We start from the raw sequence: 18058 nt of genomic DNA, 5'->3' as shown, positions 1-18058 counted from the left end.
AATCAGCTAATGAAATTACTGAATTATTGGCTGTTACCTTTTAAGTGCCCAGCACTGCTGGAAATTTCATCTGAGGAGTTTCAAGTTGGAGAGTCAAAAATCCAGAATCATAAAATTGTGTATTTCAGAAGATGGTGACCGTAACCTTTCCATTTCTCCATCTGTAAAATGGGGATAAGCTCACGGTTGTGAAAGGCCCTATACAACTGCAAAGTATTAAATATTATTAGAAAATAAATCTTGTTGAGATTCATAGATAGACACAAGGATAATTTGTCCCTGAGCCCAGCCTATATTACAAAATAATGGCATTATAACATCATCTTTATAGTTTTATCTTCCAAAAGGGAAGCCAGGCAGATTATGGTAAGGAAGGCCAGTGGCAGAATTAACCAAGGAAAAAGAATTGGGGTGACGAGCCCTTGAAAGCTGTAAATTCTCTACCAGCTTGGGCCTAGATTTTGTGATAAAACTGTCCCCCCATTCGGACCCTAAGTGGAGTTGCAGGTTCTCTCTGTTTGGGGGCATAGAGGTTCAGCTGTGAAGCATTTCTCAGAGAGCTGGCTTTACGTTTTTGGTTTGACCCGCAAAAGCCATTTTTTGTCACCTTTCCCCTCCCAAACTTAGCAATTTCCCTTCCCCACCCCCCATGCACCCTGCATCACAACACTGGGGACAAGGGCAGCCTAAGAATTTTGGAGAAGGTTAGCAAGCCGATGCTTGGGGATACACCCCGCATGTAATAGATCTATTTTACATACAAAGCATGTGTAATGACTTTGTGTTCTTCTCTGCCGGCTGCTGTGGAGGGGGAACCCACTTACTTGTACCTTTCAACCCTTGAAATCCGCTCTTACACTGGTTTATGTTTTCCAGGCTATTTTTGCAAGAAAAGGGGTGAGAAACTTGCTTTTGGATTTTAAATGAAAAGTGAGTCTCCTTTCCAGGACTAGTTCTCCCAAATCTGGGAGAAACTAGGGCCTGGGCTCTGTGGGGCTTGAGAGCGACCTCTGCTTTTGCAACACAAAATGAAAGCCCCTCTACAGAATTAACCAGTAGCATAGGATGTTTTCAAGATCCGTGTGTTTTTCCTCGCTGGAGTGACCTTTATGGAGCTACCAAAGCTGCTGCAAACTTGCTGCTGCAAGTGTCCCCTTCAACTACATTGTAATTTCACACAGAGTCTGTCCATTATCAGCAGATTGCACACAAGGGATTGCCACAGCAATTACACAGATTTAAAAGGTGCATAAAAAGCATGCAACTTGCCCCCTGCTGCTTCCTCTGGGCTGCATGATGCCTCCACTTGTGCTCTGTAGTATCTGGAAAACACTGTTGTATATCCATACAGAAGGTACTAAATCAGGAAGGGGAGTGTCTAATGCAATGTGAGTTCTATGGCACAATTTGCCACCTTCCCTAACCTTGATAAATTGATGCTGTCCCAAGGGACAGTAGTACTCTGTCCCCTCTAACCATGATGGTACATGGCACACACTGGGCGCTATAGACTCAGAGTCACATTACTTTCTGATACAATAAGGCAGCCATGTTGGATAGAGGCTTTCAAATAAAACATTGCATGCTGAAGTGTGTAGTCTTCTCTAAACCACACCTACACGAAAAATGAAGGCAGGTACAAACTGGCCTGTTTTATACATATTACGTACGGCCCTCACTGTGGCAAAGTTTGGACACCTGGATAGTTCAGATAGGAAAGCCCTCTTTGCCTTATTACATAATTGAGATGTCTTTACTTACACATTATGGGAAAGGCTTATTGATTTAATAAACTGCTTCACTACTGTGGGGAAAAAAAAAATCACATCTTCTCCTTGGGGAGAAAAATGCATTTTCTGTGCTTCTCCTTGAGTGAACTGTATAGATGAACCATGTGTAGGTTGATCGGAGTAATCTTTTTTTTAAAAAGATTGAGACCTGAATTTTGGAGTGTGTGCTTTTGTGTTATTCAGTACCACTGATACAGAAGGGTAAGGTTGAAGTTCAAGGCAAGCATGGAGAAGTGTAATTTCTCCCTGCACAGTCACACATAAAATAAGGCTCAGCTCTACAGGATTAAATTAATTAAAGATGGATCTTGTGCTTGATGGTAGTTGATAGAACTGGAGTGTGTAGTGCTTGTATCATGAACATAAGTGGACATCTCTAGTGGTTAGCTAGTGTTTTCTTTATACTCCTGAGTGTTTGCAATGGCACACAAATGTTAACTGGTTTTATCACACAGTCATCATATCTCCTTTCTTTCTACTATTCAGGTGACGCTACTGCAAGATGATTTTACTATCAGCTCAAGATTCCATCCGCTTTATTGGGGGTGGGGTGTGTATGGAAGGATAGCTCTGTTTTATCTATGCTGTAACCGTTAGTCTCTCCAGTCCTCAAACACCAGAAAATCATTTATTTTTTTAAAGCCGCATGTTAAAAATTGCAAGCAAGAAATAGCCACACATTCCCTTGAATAAACTGTGAACAGCTTGGAAGGAAATACATGCAGTGTGAGTGTTTATCTGGAAAAGTCAGACCTTATGACATTCACCATAAGATTAAGCAAAGAGTCTTCCAAAGGTGTCTTTAAAGTTGAAAACATAAGATTTAATCTAACCTAAAAATGAAACACTTTTACCAAGAGCTGCAAAGTTTGTATTGCTGTTCAAAACAAGGACATTTCCTCAAGCATGTTCTGTACACTAGTGTTTCCTATACAAGGGGGACTAGGGATACTGGAACCATACAAATAAATGCCTTTTAACTTTTCTTCTTCTCCCTTGTTTTCAAATAAATATTGAGAAAGATTTTTTCCCTCCTTTTTAAATGCAAGAATCCATTTGAGGGTTTCATTTGTAGCCTCAGACTGATTAGTAACTAACATTAAGGGGGTCTGGCATTTGGAAGGTTAATTTTCTTATCAAAACTGTACAAAATCCTAATTTTGCAGAGTAGCAATTTGGAAAAAAAAAATCAGCAATGGGAACATGTTGGTTATGCAGCACTAGACATTCAGTACTCAGGGGATCAATTATAAAAACACTCATTCAGCTATTTCTATTCAAATGAACACCTGAAGAGGAGGTCTCAATGGTTTTAAAAGTGTGTGGATATTACTGGATAAATGTTAGTCCAATAAAAGAGATCATCATCTGCTATTTGTGTGCATTTAAGTTGACACTAAAAAGATCTTTGTGGAGTATTGCTGCTTCTTTTTCTCTTTGTGTGTGCATCTTTTATCTCATATTCCTTTAACACTTTGTGAACTGAAGAAAACAGACCAAATGAGCTGTTGTTTAATCTTAAAGGGGCAGCGTTTGGTTGGACACACCTGAATGTGGAAGGAGTCTGTTTCCCTCATACTTATGAATATGTAATGACGTGCTTGGAGGCACAGTCACGCACCCCTAATAAGAATTCACGAGTCTGTGTTTGAAAACGGACATTTGCATTTGCCCTCAGGTCACAGTACATGGGTCATTCTTCTTCAAAAATGTATGTGCCTTATTTTCCCCATTCTCAACTCCCACTCTTTGCCACTTCAAACTATTTTTTCATTTCTAGGTTTTATTTTGAGCAAAATTAAGAAGAGGGATAAAACTGCCAGAACAGTCAATAGTCAATTAGAGTGCGCTTATTCAGGAATGTATATTTATAAGTGCAAGTGGAATATATATATTCCATTGTCTGTTTGCCTTGAAATGAGAATGTTTGTCTATTTCATCAACCTTACAGAAAGGGCTTAGGTAAAAAGCAACATGGGCACATAAAACACAAAATTTACACAAAAAAGAAAGAAAGAAAAAGCCAAAAATAGAATCATCAAGGAGATGCTATAAACCAATCTAGACTTAGGATATACTTTTAAAATTTGTGTAAATACACTGAGAACAGTATTATCCAAAGACAAATCCACAGAGTATCATAAATGTTAACATCGTGTGCTAATATGTAATATACCAGGCTACCAGCTTTGAAGATCTGGTAATCCAGGTGGGGGAATAGCAGACTGTTAAGACTGGCACTTAATGAGAATATTGTATTTCTATTATAAATTTCTTGCATAAATAGCTTTCAATGTGTCATTGTAAAATATACCCATGAAGGCATTGTTTTGGTTTTTTCACTTTCAGGACCAATACATCTATAAGGGGATGGGGGAAAAAAGCTTGTTTAATTATTTGAAGTTGTAGGAATAGATTTAAGACATGGTTTTTTAATTGTTTCTTTCTCTCCTTCCCCTCTACCCCTCCCCCCCCCGCCTTTTTTCCTGCTTTCTTATAGAAACATGTTGCCAATCATCTGATAGGCCTGATTCTTCTGTCAGAGATCATATTGTATGTGTAAGTATGAGCCAAAGACTATGAGAAGAAGAGAACAGAATGTATTTGTATACAATCGCATGACTGGGCTATTGTAAATTACTGTAAACAATTTCAGATGTTCAGAATCAAATCACCGTGTTAATGTTTACACATTCTAACACCCTGCCGCAGATTGCACCATCACTTTGCTAAGGGTCCATGGAAGTTAAATACCAATCCCAAATCAGGTGGGATTTTGACACATTTTCAGTCTAAAAGTAGAACATCTAACTACATTCTTTCAGAAGACACATTTAACTTTACTTTAGAAATGCCGAGTTAGTGCCTGAAGTGTTTATATCTACTCATATATAAAACAATACACACAATTTATGCACAGATATATAAGGAGGGGTCTAATTATATTTTTTGCACATTTCATAGACTTTGTATTGCTATCACAAGTATGACTTTGGTAGGAGAAAGATTCCATTATGACAGCAATAGTTAAAGAGCAAACCTTTATTTCAGATCGAATAGTGACACCTGCAGTTGAGCCTAACACACTGACGTGCAAAACATCTTAAAATTAAAAACAGAGACATATTCTGAATCAAACTGTTCCAGCCGTACACATCTCCTGCTTAATTACACTGATGTACCTAAAATTTGCCTCTCCAATTGGCAGCACTATCAGCATCCACCAGCATGATTCAGCTTTTCTCCTGTAAGGCAAACAGCCTGCCATAATGCGTATAAATAGTCTAAAAAACCTTCCCTGGGCTGCTCAGGGGGAGCATAACTACCCATCCACACACATACCCACAGATTCTTCCTGAAAAAACACTCATTTAAGAAAGTCAGTTGTATTCTCCACCTGAATTCCCTGCCTATACGTACCAGATATTTAATCATCTTTTTGTGTAGTGCAATATAAAATGATTGTGTTTGGTCTGAAACAGGACTGTGGGTTTTGACAAGATGATTCTCCCGCACTTCCCCCCCTTATTTTTGGTGACAGAAGCCCACGAGTGTCAGTAAGTGTGGCCTCTGTCTCTGCTCTCCTCCTCTTTCTCAGATGCTCCAAGGACAGTAGATTTTTTACCCACTCACCTCATTCTTTTCCACCTATTGTTTAAAGTGTACAAGAAAGCTAAAAGGAAGAAAATCCTATTAAAGCTCTTATTTTTCATTGTTGTTTTAGAGACTATTGCTAAGGGGGCCTGGATTCACATATGAATAAGAACTAAAATGTAAACCTTGATCTATTATTTGTTTTCCTCTTTCACTGTTTATTATTCTGCTTCATCACAAAGCCTGTGATAGAAAACATGCACCTATCTCAACACCTTAAAAGCAGACATCGCAAGTGAAGGCAAAGCCACCACTTTGCTACAGAATAAGCATATTCCTTTTTTACTATCAATCTTATTGACCCACTTTCACTGCAACAGAAAGATTCTACCAAATTCAAGACTCCCCCCCCGCCCCAAACATTGTATGAATGAATTTGATGCTCTCCTTATGGATTTGCTTTACAGCTCTTATATCCATTTCTTCCTGCATGTAAATGTCTGCAAGTTTGTGTTTATGCGAGTGTGAGAATGAACAAAAAGATTTCTTTATAACTTTTCTCAATATTCTGCTGATTGCTAGTTCAGTAGCAGATGTGCTATGCTTAATGGTGCATATACAAGAAGCATACGCTAATCCCTAAATGAACTTCTTATCTCTAAATAGATACAGGACAAGCTATATAAACTCAATTTAGTCACTAGGCTATTAAATCTACCAGAACTGAAAAGTGATAAAATATTGTTAAAGCCAAGCAACTGTTAGCAAATACTTAACATATTAATAAAATTAAACAAAACATTGATGACCACAAGTCAAAACAAAGCAGTTACAAGTCCACAGATTCGTTTCTACTATCATTTGCACCCTATTTACTAGTAACAGAAATGCATATATGCAGTTCCAAGCAAACTCTTCTGGGTTTGCTCGCGCCAGTGTGTCAGTTACAATTCATTGCCAAAAAATGAACTGTCTTTAGATTAGTCTTCCTAGCTTTGCATGAATGCAGATGGGTCTATTACAGGATTTGAGAGACATGCACAATGACAGGAAGCGTCATCTACTGGGCGGAGCTCAAAACTAGGAAGCCCAACTCTGATAGGTCCAGCTACGACATGGACTTTCTTTGTGACTTAGGGCAAATCATTTAACATCTACACTTCTGTTTCCTTTTTTTAAGAATGGGAATATTCATCTACCTCATAGCTGTGCCCCCAAGATCTGTGCACATGGGTCTTTATCTCACAGAAGGGTATGGTTTGCCTGTCAGACACCCCTGCAACAACATTCTCCCTTTCCCTGTACCCTGCAGAGGAGAGAGCAGCCCCAGGGGAATGCCTGTCATATTCCCCAATGGCCCTATAGAGATTCCCTCAGAAAGATAATGAATCCCAGAACACTGTCATATTGAGATTAGAAATGGCCCTTAACATGAGACCCCGGGGGTACCTGCCAGCTAGAGAAGTCCTAGCAGCATGGTTCCAGGGGAGCCACAGCACTAGAGAAGAGGGAACACCGGTGACCCCAGAGTCTCCATGCAGACGGCTCTGACCTACTGCTGGTCTCCCAGCATTACAGCTTATTCCATGGGTGGGGCACACTCCAATCCCGATCGAAGAACTGCAGGGAGGCTATACGAAAGGAACCTTGGGGAGATTTCCTCCTCTAGAGTCCCCTACCATAGATTTTTTGCAGGAATGGGAAATCAGGTCCAGAGTATTGAGAGGCGGGACTCCTTAATCTTTCCACTGAGGTCCAATGCAAGGAGAGAGGCGTCCACTCAAACATACACACACTGTGTGCTCATCAGAAAATGAGCACTGCAGCCTTGTCTTGAACTCCATTGTTATGCCCTGTGCCATCTTGAGAGAGAGACAGGGATTGGCACTGACTTTTCCCATCATAGAAGTAGTGATAAACTAAGTGGTAAGAATATGCAGAGCGCACACAGTAATGGATTAAACCTAAAAGGGACCCTTTGTTTGGACTGCATCCAGCCAACACTAAATAACATATTGGTGTTCACAGCATTTCTGGTTCCTGATGCTACCTGCTCCCCAGTCTCCATGGCAGATTCCACCACACTCCAGTGGGTCATCTCTGTCCCAAAAAAGGACTCTCTGATTCAGGCTTTGTGGGTTCATAGGCCCTTAGACCTGGATCCACTTTAATGAACATGCGGGTAGTGAAGTAGCCCTAGCAACTTTTATCTTGGCAGACCTGGGTTTGAAAGTGACCTAATTCCCAAGCGAAATTAGTTGATGGCTTCCCCAGAGACAACTGTACATGTAACAAGAGAATCATGAAGATGACCACACCTCAGCACAAGAGGAAAGCCCCAGGTCTGGGACAGGAAGAGGGAGTTGCAGGTGAGTGCTGAGGTGCATGTTTAAGAGTATCAACACAGCTCCTGCCCACATGGTGCTCAGCTCTAGCCCATGTTAAGGTCTTGTCACCTTGGCTAAACATTAAAAAACATTTAAAAGAAAAGAAAAAACATTTTAAAAGAAAAGGCTGATGCATATGCAAAATGGATTCAAATACTTTCAGATTACAGTATAGAAAAGCTGTGGCCTAGTTTTTGAAATACACATTTCACTTTATGTTGCACACAGCTGGGTTTATATTGGCACTCACACTAATATGCAAAATGCAGTATCTTGTATTCATAAATGACTCTTCATAAAATGCAAGAAGGGCACCTGTCTTCTTTTAAGTCCATAACATGACAAATAAAAAACATGTATTAATGGCCAACTTCCAGCTCTGACCATAGCCTAAGAGGACATATGCCAGCTGGGTCTGAAAGAGTGTTTGAAGCAAGCACTGTCCCCTGCTCAAAAGGAGTTACATACACTTTGTGGAAAGAGAGACTTGTTAATTAGACACAGAGTATTGGGGAGGGAGTGTTTGTCAAAGTTGACCGCGTATGGAGCAATTATGGAGAAGTGTATACAAACTCATACACATCGTAGACATAGTCTGATCAGCTGTGTGGAATGATACGAGGAGACCTGGTCCAATCAGATTAAGCATATAAACCAATATTCATTGTATGCAGATCAACAGATGCAGCAAAACACCTGAATTCAGTGGTTATCGGTGTTCACATAGCTACCAAAAAAAGCAGGCAAAATTACCATGAGTAACCTGGGAAAATTGGTGGTATTTCCTATGTTAAGAGTCAAATATTAAAGTGTCTCATCCCAGTACTTTCAAAGGACAGGAACTGCTAGCAAGGTTTTTGACATGATTGGCCCGCTTCATGGGAAATTACTTCTCTCACCTTCCCATTTGACAGAGCCTGGATGTTTTTATCTTCAGGTCATGATGCAAGACGCATCAATTTTCCAGGATTTTTACTGAGAAGGTGGGTTGCAGTATATGAAATCATTTGACAAAGAAAGCTGGTTTTTGAAAGCTTGATTAAATGGGCAATTTTTATTTTAAGAGATGGATTGAACAGCCAAGTCTCTGCAATGGGGGCATTTAACGTCTGGCTTTGTACATTGTTCAATGTTTGTACAAGCACCTAGAGCCGCACATAGTATATATTAATTTATTTTAAAAGCCCCTAACATTGCATCACATTGTATTAGCCAGTGTCTCTCAAAAGTGCAGTGCCTTTATCATTCATTTGATTTATTTCACAAGGTTTAGGAAGGCAGAGCTCTATTCTCCATGATGAAGTATTTCTTTTGTAATTCATAATTATATTTGAATTGTAGTTCACCACTTTCAATGCCTGATGCTATTTGAGGCACCCTCACTATGAGCAGCAGAATCATGCTGCACCACTGTCCCATCTTCTGTCACATCTGAACAAGTACTCCACATTGGTAAATCACTTAGAGATAAGAGTAATCAATAGCAAGAGCTCTGCCTAGAAATATTTGCATACAAGAGAAATGCACAGCAACAGCACAGAAGCGTGCTTCATATGTGGTATCTCAACACAACTCCCCTTGCTGGCCTTTGTTCTTCCCTGAAGTTTGCCATCAATGATCATTAGTTGCTATCATAGCCTCTCCCTCTTTGCTTTTAATTCAGCATACTGAAGATATCAAATCACGGAAATCAAAGATGGAAAAGACCAAATAGGCCATGTAGAGACTGCAGTACAGGATTGTGCCATACAATGTGTTTCCTGTCTTATCTAAATTACATTTAAGGTTGCCCTTTAAAAAAAAAATTCTACTAACCAAGGACATTACAAGCTCAACTCCCAGCAGGATCAGCACAGACCACCATCCTTCCACAGTAGGTAGGGTACCATAAGGTCAGGTAAGATCTTATGTTAACCCCTAGTTGTGCTTTAGTCAGGACATTAATGACCCCATCCACAGCAATTTCCCCTCACTGTTGTGCAGCACCGTCTGCGCTACTTGGCTGCCATACCAGCAATAGCTGTATTTCACTAATGATATATATGTGCATACATTATATATTGCCAAGTATCAAAACAAAAGGTCTGTCATCCTCTAAAAATAGAGAAGATATAGTGCACAATCCTGATGTAAGGCAGCAACTGCTTGTGCAGTGTTATGTAATGTTCATTAAAGGACTCTCGCTGTGATCATACTATAACTGACACACTCATGTTTAATAAAATAAGCAACCTCAGGGCAGCTCTGGGACATAGTCCCTGCCCTCAGGCCACGTCCTGCTTCCTGGAACAAGGAAGGAACAGGATAGGGGAGAAGAGGTGGGACTCAGCAAAGTGGGCAGGATTGGTTGCAGGCAGCAACTCAGCAGCTTCTCTTACCAACAGTCACTGAACCCTCCTTTCTCATTGCCACAATGCTTTACAGTGGCCCAACAGCCCAGATGTTCGCCAGTCTCCCGGTTATATTCCCTGTGTAGATCAGTGGGCATAACAGCAACAACCAGTTGTGGGGGTTAATATGGTAAGGTGCCTGGAAATTCCTGGATAAAAAATGTAAGTGTAAAAAATGGATTTAATTCTACAATACTTACAAAAGCCTGCTTTAAAAGGGAACATGAGGAGATGGAAGATGTTTGTTAACAATTAGCTATAATCTAATAAAGGTCTTTTGACAGATGCAGAGAGTGTGAATTTTATGTTGATCAATTAGGCTGTCTTGGTTAGCTATTTTACTGATAACAAGAACAGTCAGGGTCAAAGCCTATGAGGGATATGTAAAATATAATACCGCCCTCCCTCCAAAAAAACCCTATTATGCTACAAGGACTCCCAAAATGAAAGTCCTCATCTTATCCTTCCAAGAAGGGCAGTGTACTATAAAGATGGTAGTGTAAAGATACTGTTTTAGTTTCATATGGTAGTGAGCCATCGTTTTGCTAAACTGGGTGTGCTCTTTTTATAACTAATAGATGACAAGGTCTGCCCAGTACAGAATTTGGTATGGATAAAGAAAATTTTGTATGTAAAACATCTGTTTAAACAACTATAGTCATCTTACATGGGCCTTCATTTTTCTATTTCCCCCATTCCCAATTACTGCTAATCCAACTCCTGACTCAGATTATATTTAAATTAACAGTATATCCCTTTTCTGCATTCAGTGAAGACAATCAGAACTAGAAGGGAGATTGCTGTCAAAAAACAGAATGCATCAAAACAAGAATGGTTTGTTCTTCCATTATAGTTGGTATATAAACTGGGTAAAATATGTGGGGTGGTTATTTTAACAGAGGCTACAAACAGCAAGGATTCACAAAGCTTTACATGATTAAGAGCTACATTCATTGTCAGCGTTTGGACCACAGAAATTTGCTGATATGACTTTTCCCAATGTGACCGACTGGTCGTTGGCTGCTACAATCCAGGGGATAAAAAAGATCTACTGGGTAGAAATTAGGAGTAAGTGATTACTTATATTCTCAGCTCTATTGCTGAATCACTGGGCAACCTTGGGCAAGACATAACCTCTATCTTTATTTACCCATCTAATATATGCATCAACTATATTTATTTAGCTCATAGGGGTGTCATGAGACTTAATTAATGTCTGCTCAGAGCTTTGAGATCATCAGATGAAAGGTGCTTATATAAAGTCCAAAATATTATAAAGAATGAAAAAAATGGATCAGTGCCAAGGCAGTCAATTGGACAAACGGCTTCTCATATCAGCATTGTCCATATTTCAGTTTCTAGTTTATCAGTGGAAATATACACGGCTGTTTAAATAAAAACTCATACATATTCAACTGTGTACAGACCCCGTCACCACAGTTTATAGTTTGAAAACCATTAGAAAGCTTTAAGAGAACGTTAGCAAGTCATATATTGTACCTTTAGTCCTAGCTGTAATAGTCTATCTTACAGTGTTTGTACACACTAAGGGGAAATTTCCAGTGGCAGCTACCAGCATGTATTGGGGTTTAAGTGAAGATTTTTTATATACTGTAATATTTGATCAATGGGCACTGGAATTGCTTTCCCTTGACTGTTTTACGGGCAAGAGCTTGAATTTAGTATCTGCCAAGCACATCACCAATGCCTAAATAAATAAGAATCTTTTACTTCTCAGAGGATACCCATGTTTTAGTATTGAGACTACAGGCATTAATCTTTTACCAAAGGACTGGAGGAAGGAACTCCTTTCACTGCCTTAATTGGCTGTAGGGATCACTGATTAATGGAAGACCATCTCCTATCCTTCTCCCTCAATTTGGTGATGGGTAACCATAGCTGATTAAACAGCATTCAAAGCCCCGCTGGGACTGTAATCCAAAGTGCAAGCCGCAAAATAGGTGAATCTCATGTCTGAACTGCTGTAATATGGTTCTGCCCCCTCAGTCCTTAACAGAAATAGCCTCATGCCTCACTGCTACAGATAGGGCTGGTTCAGCCAAAGATGGCAGAACTGCAGCTGTAGGGGCCCTACCATTTCTGGTGTGATCACTGCTCATGCTCCCATGGTACATGGGGCTAAGCATGAGCTACTTTTTACCTAATTCCAATGAGCTCTGTAACATGGAAGTAGTCCCCCTCACAGCAATGACAGCAACACATTTCCTTGTTTCTTCATTGCTGTCTACTGTAAAAAATACAATGTGGCTCTTTTTGTCCACAGATTTCAAAGTGGTCTACAATGTAGTCAAAGATGATCTTTATGTTACACATGGGAAACTGATGTGTAGACATATTAAGGGCCTGAAAATGTAATAGTAATTAAAAAAAATCTGCTATGTAGTTGTGCTTCAGAACTAAACTTTCCCCAAAATTAAAGCAATTACCTTACAAATGTGAACCATGTCCAGTAACACCTGCCTGAGGGCTTGTCTATACTTAAACCGCTATAGTGGCACAGCTGAACTGCCGTAGCAGTTCAACATAGACAGTACCACTCCAACGAGAGAGATTCTCCCATCAGTGTAGGTAATCCACCTCCCCAACAGACAGTAGCTAGGTCATCAGAAGAATTCTTCCATCGTCCTGCTGTCTACACCAGTTGGTATAGCTATGTCTCTCAAGGGCATGGATTTTTCACACTCGAGACACTTAGCTATATTGATGTAAATTCCCAGTGTAGACTAGGTCCAAGTCTGCAGACAGCATGACACTTCAGCATTAAAACTCACTGGTCCCTGGACTGAGCTTTGCTTCTGCCAAGTCCTTTGGGGTAGGTCTACACAGCAAAGAAAACCCCCTGGCTGGCCAGTGCCAGCTGACGCAGGCTCGAGGACCCTGTAGAGTGGGAGGGTCTCAAGCCTGGAAGTCTACACAGCAATGAAACAGCCCCGCACCTTAGCCAGAGTCAACTGGCATGGGCCAGCCACAGTTGTTTCTTTGCTGTGTAGACATACCCCCAAGAGCCTAGATCAGCATGACAACAAGCAAAAGTTTTGTACTAATGGGAAGCCAGCCTCACTGCAGTCACTTACCAGACACAGCCCAAACTTCAATATTTTTGACTTTTAGGAAAGTTACATTTACTTGACAACCAAGACAACATTCTACTCCCTTCAGCCCCCCACCCTCCTCTTTCAGTCGACAGAGTATACCTTGTAAATAGAAAATTGTCCTAATAAAGTGTGGCATAAAAAAATTCCCCATACCATCCCTGTCAGGTCCGACCAGACCTAAAACTTAACAAGCATCACCAAAAAGGAAATCATAGATCCATCTGGGTGTTCATGGAGCTGGAAGAGTGGATTCACTATCTGGATACAGCAGAAAGCCCTTGCCTCCAGTACACTGAAAACTGTACGTCTCACCATATAATATGTCTACAACACCTAGACTGTTTTGTTAGAAGCATGATAGTGGTATACACCAAACTAATTCTGAGAAGTACAATCAGTGTATTGTACCATGCCAAAAACCCCACATTTTTATACACTGATGAAAATGAAGAAAAACATGCTCTTAGATGAAGTTCCACAATATGAAAATGTGATTTAAACAGGGAAACCAGCCATGGTTAACTTTTAATAATATCTATATTATTTTATTACAGTAGCATCCACAGCAAGTAAGGCTGAAATTTAAGATTACAGATACATAGAAGGAAGGAATACAACATCAGACTAAACAATTCAGGTGGTAACTGGCTATAGTGGTAACTAAAAATTAACGAGTGTTATCTACCTAAAGAACTCTAGCTTAACTTCAAGATCTCACCTGAAAGGAAAAAACAGCCATGAGATATGAATGAGCTGTGATTTAATGAACACCAAGGTAAAGCAGTACTGAATTGGCCAATCTCAGTTTTTATCTTCTCTGGGAGGATGTACCTGTTATTCATATATCAGATGACACACCTCTTAATATACAGATACAAAACCATGTAAATCTAAGACTACAGAGCCCCTACTGGTGTGTATTACATGTACAGTAGGGTTCAAATAATAATTTTACAGCATCTTCCCTATGAAGATTCTCAAAATGCTTCACAAACATTAGATCTCAACATTCCTGTGAGGAAGGGCTGAAACATTATTCTCATTTTACAGATGGAGAAACTGAGGCAAAAAGATCAAGTGACCCAGTCAAGCTTATATGTTCATGCCCATCTCCGGACTAGACACCCTCATCTTCTGACTCAGTGTTGTGCACTGACCATTAGAAAATGCTGCTTCCCAGTGAAAATAGGGAATCCAAAGAAATGCAAAACACTGACAATTAGTTGACTGCCCCATAGATAAAATTAAACACTTAACAAAATGTATCAATATAAATTACAGAAATTAAAAGTTTCCCATACTTGGATATCAAGAGGTTTGAGTCCAGATTCAAACTTTTAGCACCTACTATATGTATGACTAAATGAAACAAATAATGTGACAACCTAAAATTAACAAACAGAAACATAAAAGTTATAAACAAGTAAATAAATTCCCCACTTTAAGTAAATAACCCCAAACTAGAAACTTATTTTCAAGAAAAAAAAATCCCCAATTTTATGTTAGTCTTTTAATGATTGTTGGGCCAGACAGTAAAAGAAACTCTGTGCTGTGGCTGTAAAGACTCAAACTGTGAATTTCATGCATCATTATTTCTTTTTAAATACACCCCACAGTAATCAAATCAAAGTATTCTCACTGCTCAAAAAGAAACCAATGGTGAGGAGCCCAAATTTGCTGTTTAGACTTTATCTGCAAAAGGAAGAACATCTGGTGTACTTCTGGCTAGACAGGTTTTAGGGGCAACATCACTGGAGAATACAACGCAGATCCCAGATCTCCAAAGGAAGGGTAAGTGTGGAAATGAGAATTATATAGCCACAACAGAAAAAATTCCTTGGGTTGCTTTAGTCTAAAAGCAGGTGATTGGTAGAACCTCAGTAAGTAAAGCTGAGATTCTCGGGACTCAAATGCGTTTTCAGATGCTCAAAGATTTTTGAAAAAGTTCTCTTGGAGCTAAAACTTCACATGATTGATCCTAGCCAAGATGTAAAATATGGAAACTGAAGAGGGAAATCCTTTCAGCCATATTGAGCTATTGCCAAAAAAGTATTAATTAGGATTTTCCTGATGACTAAAGAGAAAAACGTAAATTTTCTTTTTTTGCCAGCCTATAAATAAAAAAAAAGTACAAAAAGCCTTCAAACTTTTCACACACACAGTCCTTCTGTACGAATTGTATCTGTTAGCGGGTTAGGAAGAAGTGTACAAGGATGTAATTGCAAAAAATCACTTCTGGGCATGCTTAGTAGGAATCTACAAAAAAATTTTTTTTTTAAAAAAGCAGACTATTAAATCTTTGCCCCCTTTGTGCGATCATAATGTATATTTTCCAAATCACGGCTAGGCAATCCTGTTAGGATAACATTAGAATACTTCTGTCTTATGTTATTTGTGTCATTCTGTCACAAAGAATGAGTTCCCACCACACAAAGTAGGTTAGCACAAAAACCGGAAGAATATGAAGACACTCCCTCCTGTAAACAAAAAAGACAACACACTAAATAAGATTGGAATTGGGTCTAACTAATTATTAACTAGCTTTGGGTCTAACTAACTAACCCCTGACTAATTATTCCTGAAAATAAGGAAAGCAGATTTCTCCTCAGATGGTTACAACTAATATATACCGTAAAAATGTTCCTAGCAGACATACTGCTTCTAGTAGTCAGAATAATTTGATCAAGAACAAACACAAAGCCTGCGCCCTCCTCAGAGTGAAGATTAAGAACAGCTAGAAATACCATTAGTACACATACATAAGGCTGCACAAACAGGGACAAACTACCAAATGTTATATCAGTCTTGCCATTCTCATATTGTGATGGATTAAAATTATTCACAATAAACTGTGGCTAAGACACTGAGCACATCCATCCATCATTCTAGGCTACTCTTATTCCAACCGTGTCATCGAGTTGAATCAAGCTTATGACACATCTCGGCAGGGAGATTCCTAAGGAAGCTAATATCTAGATTGAGTACATGAATAATGCATTTTTCCATAAAAGCCCAAAATGTTAGCTTTAGCCTTAACAAGGGAACAGAGTTTTACTTCACTGAACAGGACCAAAATGGAAAATTCTTAAAGTCCTAACAGAGCAACCTCAAAAATATTTCAGGATTGAACATTTAGAATAGCACGTGTGTCATATCTGAAACTGAAATTTCTCTCATGCCATGAAACTAACAAAAACCAGTGTGTGAAAAATAGCCCAAATTAAAATGGATGCCAGAAAGTTAAAAGCTTGATAGAAATCCTGTAGTATAGCTGAATATTCTTCTCTCCTCATGCACCTAACAGTCTTGGCACAGTGTCCAGGCATGGCCGGCTCTCTGCTGGGGACAGCATTCTTGGCTGTGAAGGCAGAGCATGCCCTTTGTCACTCATGAGGAGCAGTCCCATCCAACTGTCTCTTTTCAACAACTTTATCATCAATCTCTTTATTAACAGCTGCACTGCAAACTGAGAACGTAAACAAGGACCAATGCTCATGTCATATTTCTGGAAGGCAAAGAGTACCAGGCACAATGCAGTGTGCAAGTTTGTAAAAAGGGTATTTGAAGCAGAAGAAACTGAATCCATAAAAACTGCTTTTGTTTAATTGTATTAAAAATATACATTTTATCATGCCGAAGGTCTTAATTTAGGAGCAATCTAAAATTGACTGATTTTGGGGAAAAAAAAATCAAAGAATATTCCTCAACTTCAAACTCCAGAAACTTCCCTCAACTGATTTCATTTTGCAGCTCAAATTGAACTGTCATATTAGTCAGGGCTACATGATCTAATATACCTTTCAACTTTAATAATTCACCATTCATGCAAAGAAAGTATTTTATGTTTTAAATGCCTTAGGACTGCATATTATTACTATAGAAGCAAACTTACACCATAATATGAAGATAATTGTTTTCAGTGAACTCTAATAAATCTATGTATCAATTAAAACAATTGAAGATTTGTTTTAAACTACATAAAATGTGACCCAGAGTAGCCTTCTCAGGAAAATTTATTTTTAAAAAGGACAAAAGTAAAATGTATTCATAAAATGAGAATTGCTAGCTTGTAAATAAAACATACAAATTAGAGGCAAGAGGCAAACAAGATATGCTAGCTGTGAGATGTCCAGTGTCTGTGTGGGTCACTGGAATTATGGGGCTGTTTAAATGCACTGGCTATTTTTCTATGTTTAAAAAAAGAGATTCAGCTTACTTAGCCAACTAAGTCTGAATTTTTACAATCATACATTAATAGCATTTCACTTTATTATTCTTTTCCATTACAGCTGAAAGTCTCATCTGGGTACAAATTCTTATTTAAAACAGTAATTTACTGGAACACTGAGTTTGAGAATATCTGCATATACCATTAAGCACAGTTTTTCCATCCATCAAGAGGTGGTTTTATTTGAATTAGTTTTCTCATTCAATATCTTTAAACCTTATTTTGTTAGTTTTTCATTAAAACACGTGTTGGAGCTTCTTACTTGCACTTAGATGAATTAGAAACATTCCACTACAATACTAGACTTATGTATACACAGACATGCAGAATAATTTTGTGAATGTGACTGGACAACTCTCTAGATGTGAAACCCCCACTCCCGCCCGAAAAACTACATTACAGAATATAGTAAAAACAGAATACGACTAAACTTTATTAAAAAACCATTAGTTTAAATATAAAAAAACAGATGAGATATCCAACAGTAGTTCACTGTATTGTTTTTTAAATAATAATCCATGTACTCTGAAGTTTAATATCAAAGTTAACATTT

The sequence above is a fragment of the Natator depressus genome, chromosome 6, assembly GCF_965152275.1.
Source record: "Natator depressus isolate rNatDep1 chromosome 6, rNatDep2.hap1, whole genome shotgun sequence".
Classification (NCBI taxonomy): domain Eukaryota; kingdom Metazoa; phylum Chordata; order Testudines; family Cheloniidae; genus Natator; species Natator depressus.
Note: the sequence above shows the minus strand (reverse complement) of the source record.